General features: G+C 44.4%; 1 long non-coding RNA gene across 1 annotated transcript; it reads left to right on the top strand.

Moving 5' to 3' along the window:
- The first annotated feature begins 228 nt into the window (after positions 1 to 228).
- Positions 229 to 6918, top strand: LOC121435770. Its single transcript, XR_005972613.1, has 3 exons — positions 229 to 535; positions 4185 to 4259; positions 6820 to 6918. It is a non-coding gene; the product is annotated as an uncharacterized LOC121435770 (long non-coding RNA).
- Positions 6919 to 8675: the final 1757 nt, after the last annotated feature.

Raw genomic sequence — 8675 nt, 5'->3', positions numbered from 1 at the left:
CCACCCTGCTTAGCCCCAGCTGAGATGGACTGCCCTGTACCTTGTCAGTGAACGCCAGTGAATGCCCAGTAGTTGGAGTAAGCTGTCCCTGGAGATTCATGAGCCACACTTCCAGGCGCAGCTGCAGGGCTGCTGCAATGGCTTGCAGGGCTGTGTGTTCTTCAGGTTCCCCTGTCTGCCAAGGGGTGTGGCCCAGGAGGAGGCCTGTATTGGTAGGGGGTGCAGGATTGTGTTGCCTGGCAACGCCAGTAGTTTTCCTTCCTTTTTATTTATGCCGTGAGCATGAGTTTTTGTTTTAAATCTCTTTTCCTTGATTTTCTGTAAACTTGCTGTATTGGTGTTAGAGAACACGCCTCTGAAAACTGTGAAGAGGGCCCAGTGAGACCCACACATCACACATTTTCTATCAACCGCTCGCTCTCTGGAAGCCGTGTTGTGCCTTTCAAAGGAGGTGGCCTGCAGGCAAAGGCAAAATCCAGAAACCCTTGTCATTGGAGTGCGGCTGTGTTCTGCGGAAGGGAGCCTCTCCCCTCAGGTGAGCTCTTGTCATACTTTGGAGCTTTTGTTTGTGGTGATCTCTGGGTAAACTATGTGCCCAACGCCAGCAGCGGCTTTCTGGTTGGTACTGTCTTTGGCTGTGGCTGGTGGGGAATCTTACAGGATGGGTGGTATAGAAATGGACTCTGTGACCCACACTGTGCCCAAACTTGATTCTTTTTAAAAATGAAGCTGTATCCTAGCCTTAGGTGGTAGTACAATTTTGGTTTAAAAATCAAACAAACCCAAAAGTGGCATTACTGGGTCTTGAGGAAGGTTGTTTCCTAATTTTCTGAGAAATCGCCACACTGACATCCAAAGGGGTTGGACCAGCTTGCATTCCCACCAGCAATGCAGAAGTGTTCCCTTTACCCCACACCCTCTCCAGCATAAGTTGTCTTCAGTGTTTTTGATCTTGGCCATTCTTACAGGTGTAAGATGGAATCTCAGAGTTTTTTTGATTTGCGTTTCTCTGATGACTAAGGATGTTAAACTTTTCCTTAAGTGTCTTTTAGACATTTTAGATTCCTCGGTTGAGAGTTCTCTGTTTAGGTCTGTACTCCATTTTTTTAAATTGGATTATTTGTTCTTTTGATGACCAATTTCTTGAGTTCTTTGTATATTTTGGAGATCAGACCTCTGTCTGACGTGGGGTTAGTGAAGATCTTTTCCCATTCTGTAGACTGTCGTTTTGATGCTCAATCATGCCACAAGAACATGTGCTCAACTATGTTCATAGCAGCTTTGTTTGTCATAGCCAGAACCTGGAAACAACCTAAATGCCCCTCTACTGAAGAATGGATAAAGAAAATGTGGTACATTTACTCAATGGAGTACTACACAGCATAAAAAAATAACGACATCTTGAATTTTGCAGGAAAATGGATGGAGCTAGAAAACATTATTTTGAGTGAGGTAATCCAGACACAGAAAGACAATTATCACATGTACTCACTCATAGGTGTTTTTTTTAAAAACATAAAGCAAAGAAAACCAGCCCACAAACCACAATCCCAGAGAACGTAGACAACAATGAGGACACTAAAAGAGACTTACATAGATCTAATCTACATGGGAAGTAGAAAAAGACAAGATCTCCTGAGTAAATTAGGAGCATGGGAACCTTGGCGGAGGGTTGAATGAGGTAGGGGAGAGACAGGGAGGGGAGCAGAGAAAAATGTAGAGCTCAATAAAAATAAAAATAAAAAAACCCAAACAGCTACTATGTTTAGTAATAGGTTTTGATTTTGAATCCACTTGACCTAAAAAGAGTTTGATTCTATTGCTCGCCATCTCTTCCAAACCGCCTTCCCTCTCTATATCTGTGACACCACAGTCAATCTGGGTCTTCTCATCCCGCCTTCCCAGGACGTGGAGGACTCTCCAACCTCTTCAGTTGGCTCCCCTCCCCACCCCATAACAGGAGGTCCTGAGAAACTTTCAGTCCAGTGGCCATGCTGAGGCCTCATGGGCTGGCTGTTTGGCCTACCTTGGCAAACCCAGTTAACAGAAGCAGAAGACTGTTGTTTGATTATGAATAATAATATTTTTAGCTAGGATCTTACTGTGTAATCACAGCTGCCCTAGAAGCAGAAGTTTATCCAGAATTCCTTTTGAACATTTCCCTCATGGCAGTTCCTTATTTCCTTATCTCTAGTCTCATTGGCAGTGTCCTGGTCCAGGTGTTCATCATTTGTCCCCTCATTTGACACCTACAGGCTGAATCCCCTACCCAACAGCTGCCTGAGCTTGAGAGCCACCTACACCCTACACATTCCAAATCTAGGCTCCCTTATTTCCTAATGGTATAGTCTTGGATGAGTTTTTCAGTCTCTCTAAACCTTGGTTTTTGGTCTATAAATCAGGAGGAATAATACTTACCTTACCAGGTTTTGTCAGGATTAAAACAATGCAATGTCCAGAAAGCAGTACCAACAAGATGATAGGTGATAGATGTGTCATTGGGGTTTTTTAGAGGAGTAGAATTGATGAAATGAATATATAAGTGGAGATTTAATAGACAGACTATATGATAGGGGTTAGGTAGTCTGGTAATAGCTGTCTGTACATGGCAGAGACAGGACTCTGTAGTTGCTCAGTCTACAAGACTTGATCCCTCAGTTGTTCCTTCTGGGATGAAAGTCCTGGAGGTCCCTGGAGAGTAACTGGCATTGACCTCCACATTGGAAGCCCAAAGAAGCTGGAACCTGGTGTCAGCTGAGGATGGAGGCAATTGTCACAAATACACAGCTCAGGAAGAAGTGAACTGAGGTTGACCCTTCCCTCAGACCTCTGAGGCTGCCTGTCGGAAGGCAGTTCCTGTTTTGAGGTCTGGTCTCCTCTCAGTTAATACTCTGAGAGCTACTGGCAGCAGTGGCTTTTACCAGAGGTCATAGGGGCATACAGCAGGGGACAACCAGTATTCAACAGGTCAACCCGCCAGATGAATAACCAGAAAACAACCGGTTTCCACAGCCAGTAACCCCATGGACTTTGCCGAGTGGGACTTCCCAACAGGGTTATTCATTTGATAGGTCGACCTGTTGAATACTGGTTGTCACCTCTCGTAAAAGTCATTGCTACCAGCAGTTCTCTGCATTAATCCTCTCTGGAAACAGCCTCACAGACAGGCACAGAGGTCTGTCTCCTCGGTGAGTCTACATCCTGTTAAGCTGACAGTTGATATCAGCTGTCACAGAAAGACAGATGATAGACAGATAATAGATAGATAGATGATAGATAAGTAATAGATATAAAGATACATATATAAATAGATACATAGACAGATGATAGGCAGATAGATATATAGATACATACATAGATATATACATAGACAGATGATGGGCAGATAGATACATACATACATAGATGATAGATATATAATTGATTGATCATTGACAGGGAGATGATAAATAGGTAGATGATACATAGATAGATTAGGTAGATAGTTGGGAAGGAATTTTGTAGGGAAATTGGCTCACACAGCTATGGAAACTGAGAAGTCCCATCACGGCATATGCAGACTGGAGAACTGTGAGATTTCACCATGGCTCAGCACAAGATTAACCCCTGAGAACTAGAGTGGCCAGAGGTGCGCCTCTCAGTCTGGGGCCAGAATTCTTAGACCTAAGAGGCCACTGGTGCAGGTCCTGGAATTCAAAGGGTCGAGGACACAAAGAACGTGGAGCTCTGGTGTCCACGAGCATGAGAACATCAGGGTTCTAGCTCTGAGACAGACGCTGTGTGTGTAGTTTTGGCTGTAAACCTAGCCGTTAACAGCTGAGCCATCTCTCTAGCCCGAGGGTGAAGAATTAATGAAGGAGAAGAAGGGAGAGAGTAGAAGAAAGGCTAATGAATGGGTTTGCCCTTTGCATTTTGTGACAAAAATCCCTGGTAACAACTTAATGGAGAAAAGGTTTGCTTTGGCTCCTGTTTTCAGAAGGTCACAGTTCTGTCCATCATGGCAAAGAAGACATGGCAGCTGGAGTGTCCTTGTCTGGCTGGTGGGAGAGTGTGCTATAGCTCCTCCCATCCCTATGAACCTGGAAGCAGACATAGTGGGCCTGAAGATGAGAGAGTGGGTGGGTATAAACTTCAAGGCCCACCCCTCGTGACCTACTCCCACCAGCTAAGCTTTATGTCCACAGCCACCCAAAACAGTACCACCAGCCGGAGACCAGGCGTTCAAGCACAGGAACTCACCTGATGTTTCGAACTCAAAGGTATCGTGGGCCCTCGACCACTTAAAAAATTGCCAATATCACTGTATGAGGGTGGGTTTCTTTCTTAGGTTGGTGATTTCAATGCCATTCTCTTTCAGACACGTGCTCACAGAGATGCCCAGAAATGATGCCTTACTAACTGTCTGAAAATCCCTTAATCTAGTCAAGTTGGCACGTCAAGTTAAACAATGTCAGTAGGTAAATCATCTAGTAGAAATATAGCAATGGAAAGCGTTCAGAACCTTATTACTGCCATTGCCAGAACCCATCTGTGCTGTGCAGCATCAATTAGGGATGGAAGGAGGTTATTAACGGACGTGAGATGGACACGCCCACAAACAGATGCAACAAAAATCTACAGTGGTACCCAGGGTCAAGGACAGGGGAAACCTGGAATCCTAAAAATCCTACCTGGGAAGAGTCAGAAGCAGCCTCATCCAAACGCAGTGGTTATGTTGGTGTGTGCGTACTCACGCGTGTGTGTTTGTGCCTGCGCGTGCATGCCCGTTTGTGTGAAGGTCAGAGGTTGACCTTAGCTATCTTCCTCAACTCCCTTCCACCTTCTTTTTTGAGACAGGGTCTTTCACTGAATCGGGAGCTCACTGATTCAGCTCGATTGTCTATCCATCTAGCCCAGGGACCCTCACTAGCACTGAGATTACAGGTGTGCACCACCATACCCTACTTTTTATGTGGGATCTGGGGATTAAACTCTGGACTTGATACATGTGTAGCAAACACTTTACTGACTGAGCCATACCCCTAACCCGAGTTCACTGATAAGGGCAAGCTGAGCTACACTTTCCCAACTCTGTCACAATGAAGCTCCTGCAGCCTTCTGAATTCTTCTTAGAGACATACCCTGTCCATTGTATCTCACCAGTGATAACACTGACCTTCTAAATGGTCTCTGCAGTATTGCTTCCTCTCTTCAGCTTGCTCTCAGTGAGAACAGACCATCCCACTGTGAAAAATCCTCCAGTGGTTTCCATCTGCACTTAGAATACTGTTGAATGCCTTTGCTTAGGCTTCAAGGTCCTGTGTCCTCTCTCGCTGCCCCCTGCAAGTTCAGGTCCTGCTCTCTCTTTGTACCACTGATCTGTGGACACACCAGAGTCCTCTGTGTTCCTTCTCTCAGCCTCCGTCTCTGAAGTATCCATGGCCTGAAGTCCCTACATAGCTCCTTTCTCCTCCTTAGGCGCAGGCCTCAGCTAGAACATCAGTCCTTCTTAGACACAGTCCCTGCCCTTCTTACCTAAAGCAGAACCCCTTTACCTTCTTCCCATCATGTCTCCTAGTCAGCATCTTATTTAATTCCCTTCCTACCCTTAACACTATCAGAAAAAAATTGGAAATTTCTGGTACGCTTGCTCACTGCATATCCTGGATAAGGATAGTCATGAGTTGATAATCCTCATTGAAATACATGAAGAGTCCATTGTGTCTAGAGAGCTGAAAAGACTGGCTGGGGCAATGTTCAAATCCCACCTTGCTCTGGTTGATTCCCATGCAGTCAATCAAACTCTCCTAACATCTGTCTTCACATCTCTTGTCTTTGATAGCACCCCACTTCCCATTGCAAATAGAATTCCTTGTTTTGGTTTGGCTTAAACTCATTTGCTGTCTCCATTTCAGAGTTGGTACTTAGTTATTCTAGAAAGATTGGACAGGTCTGGAAAGGAAGGCGGGAAGAATTCAGCCATATGACCTTTGTAGAGTTCCAACCACTAGAGCATTTCTACAAGTTTCTTTCTGGGCTGATTGCTAGGCATATTCTAAATGCAATTATCACGTTGAGAGAGGCATTTTGCTCATTATAAAAGTGTCTGCTCAACTGTGCAACGCTGCAGTACATGAAAGGTAGTGCCGTGGGTAGAGCGTTTGCTTAGCATGCAGAGCCCTGAGTTTGATCCCTAGCAATGCACAAAGCAGGTGGTGGTGCATGCCTGTAATCCAGCACTAGAGAGGTTGAGGCAGGAGGATCAGAGTTTAAGGTCATCCTTGGCTATAGTGTGAGTGTGAAACCAACCTGGGACTCATGAGACCTTAATTCAAGAAGCAAAAAATAAATACAGAAAGAGAAAAAGAAAAGAGAAAAAAGATCACTGAGGTTTTTCCCCATCCTTACATCCTGTTTGTTCTGACACACCCAGACACATCCTTTACCTGACATTTCTTTGTAATCCATAAAACAAACTCAATTTCACAACACACTGGGGATGCCTGGATATTTCAGGAGAGATGTTTGGAAGACAGGAAAGACATTCACATGGTGCCCTGTCCATCAGAACCTTACTCAGATTCTACTGGCTCCCTCAGGCCTCTCCATCCTTCTTGGCAGTGGGATGCAGTGGGCAGTGCAGCCATGGCAATGAAGATAGATGCCTATGCCAGGGCTGCCGATTACACTCCTTGCCCACTGCAGGGCCTTGGATGGGCATGAGTTGCTTAGCCTCTTGTTTCGTTCTCCTCATCTGTGATGCTGGGGTAATTGTATTAACCATAGGCAGTCATTAGTATTAAAATGTTTTCAACTGTGTTCTTCTTTTGTCTTCCCTAGGCCTTTCCAGACTTCGGAGCAATCCCTACACCATCTCATTTTGTATCTGTCACTCAAGAAACAAAACCACTTGGTTAGAAAATTTAACCAGTGACGTCATCACCTGCACTAAGGCTCACCAAGGTTAATATCTTTAATAAGTGACTATTTTTTCTAGACAGGATTCTGTTTCTCAGAAAATAAGGTTAACTTTTGTCTCTAGTTTATATTCACACTCTTTTGAGTTCTCTTTATAACTAGTATTAGTTGGCTGTTTAAAAAGACACAAGGTGGGCTGCAAGATGGGTTGGGGTAAAGGTGCTTTGCCACCAAGACTAATTGCTTGAGTTCAATTCGCTGGACCTACATTGTGAAAGGAGAGTCATTAACTCCTGCAAGCTGTCTTCTGACCTCCACGTATATCCCACGGCATGGGTGTACAGGTACACACACACACTGTAAAAAAAAGTAAAAAAGTATTATATTTATATGTGTGTGTGTGCGCGCACATAGATTTGTGGGTACCCAATGAGGCCAGAAGAGGGCGCTGAATCTCCTGGAGCTGGTGTTAGCAGGCATTTGTGAGCCTGCCCAACATGGAGCTAGGAGCTGAGCAAGAGCACTTTGTGTTCCTTCTTACTAAGCCTTTTCTCCAGCCCATACAAAAGTGTCCTAAAAGAGATAAAGATCTCCTAAGGTGAGCATCCAAACTGCCTAGGCTCCCCCAAAGCCAGTACGTGCAGTAGGATCAAAAACCCACTGCGATTGTTCTTGAGTTCTCAGTATTCCTCATTGTCCGCTATGTTCAGCTAGTCCGGGGAGGAGGCAGAAATCCTTAATAAATAAATAAATTAAAAAAAAAAAGAAAAAAAAAGAGATAAAGATCATCATATGTCTTAGACGGGAAACGATGTAAATAGGAACCGAGGACTTGTTCACTCCTTAGTATTTTAGGACCAAGAACTAAAAACAAAAAGGTTGGGCGTGTGACTCAGTGTGACTCAGTTCTGTTTCACATGCACGAGAGGCTGGCTTCTATCTCTAGAACTCTGAAAGAAAGTCCCAACCACCACCCCTTTTCTATGATGGAAGATTCAGCATGACCGCTGTTCAGGTTCTTTATTATTGTGTGGCAATACTTAGCCTCTTTATCAACGGAAGGCAGGGGAAATTAAGACGTTTTTTAAGGTTAGCAATGTCCCTAGCATAGCCTTCTCCTTGTTGCCATGCAGATTACGAGCCATTGTCACAGCTAGGACAGAACAGCAGCAGTTTTTTGTCTCCAAGCCTGTCAAACACGGAGAACCACCACTGCAATTATGGCTGGAGGCCATGCCTCCTATTGCTGAAAGGATACCTTCTTAGTGGAGAAAATGGGAGACGAAGGACACAATGCAGAACAGCCTACTCCTGGGTAGAAGCAAGGATCCTGGATTACCAGACAGGGCTCCAAACCAAGCAAAAAAGGATCTACAGATACTTTTAGAAGTGATTTTTACCAGCCTGTGTTTTCAGCGTATCTCTTGGTTGAATGGAACGTATGTGCACACCAATCTATTCTTCACAATATCTTTTTCTCCCCATCCCCATATATGAGAATATCTTTAACCTGCCTCTACACAGCACACACAATTTGGATGAGAATAAAATCACTGAATTCTTTCTTTGTTGAAAACGCTTGCAATGCGACTTTCCCCTAACATTTAGTATTGTTGAGTTCCCTGTGTCACAAACTCCTACCTCTGCTTATTACGGAGAGACTTCCTTTGCATAATCACTTGCAAGACTTTCTGCAGCTCCTTGTGGTTCTAACCAGTTTTTAAAAAGCATCTAGAAAGAAGTCTGCTGATTAACCTCGATTTCCAACTCTTTGGCTC

The sequence above is a fragment of the Microtus oregoni genome, unplaced genomic scaffold (genome assembly GCF_018167655.1).
Source record: "Microtus oregoni isolate MIOR12 unplaced genomic scaffold, Mior012 000047F_ref0000412, whole genome shotgun sequence".
NCBI classification, from domain to species: Eukaryota; Metazoa; Chordata; class Mammalia; order Rodentia; family Cricetidae; genus Microtus; species Microtus oregoni.
This window is presented reverse-complemented; position numbering and strand designations above follow the sequence as displayed.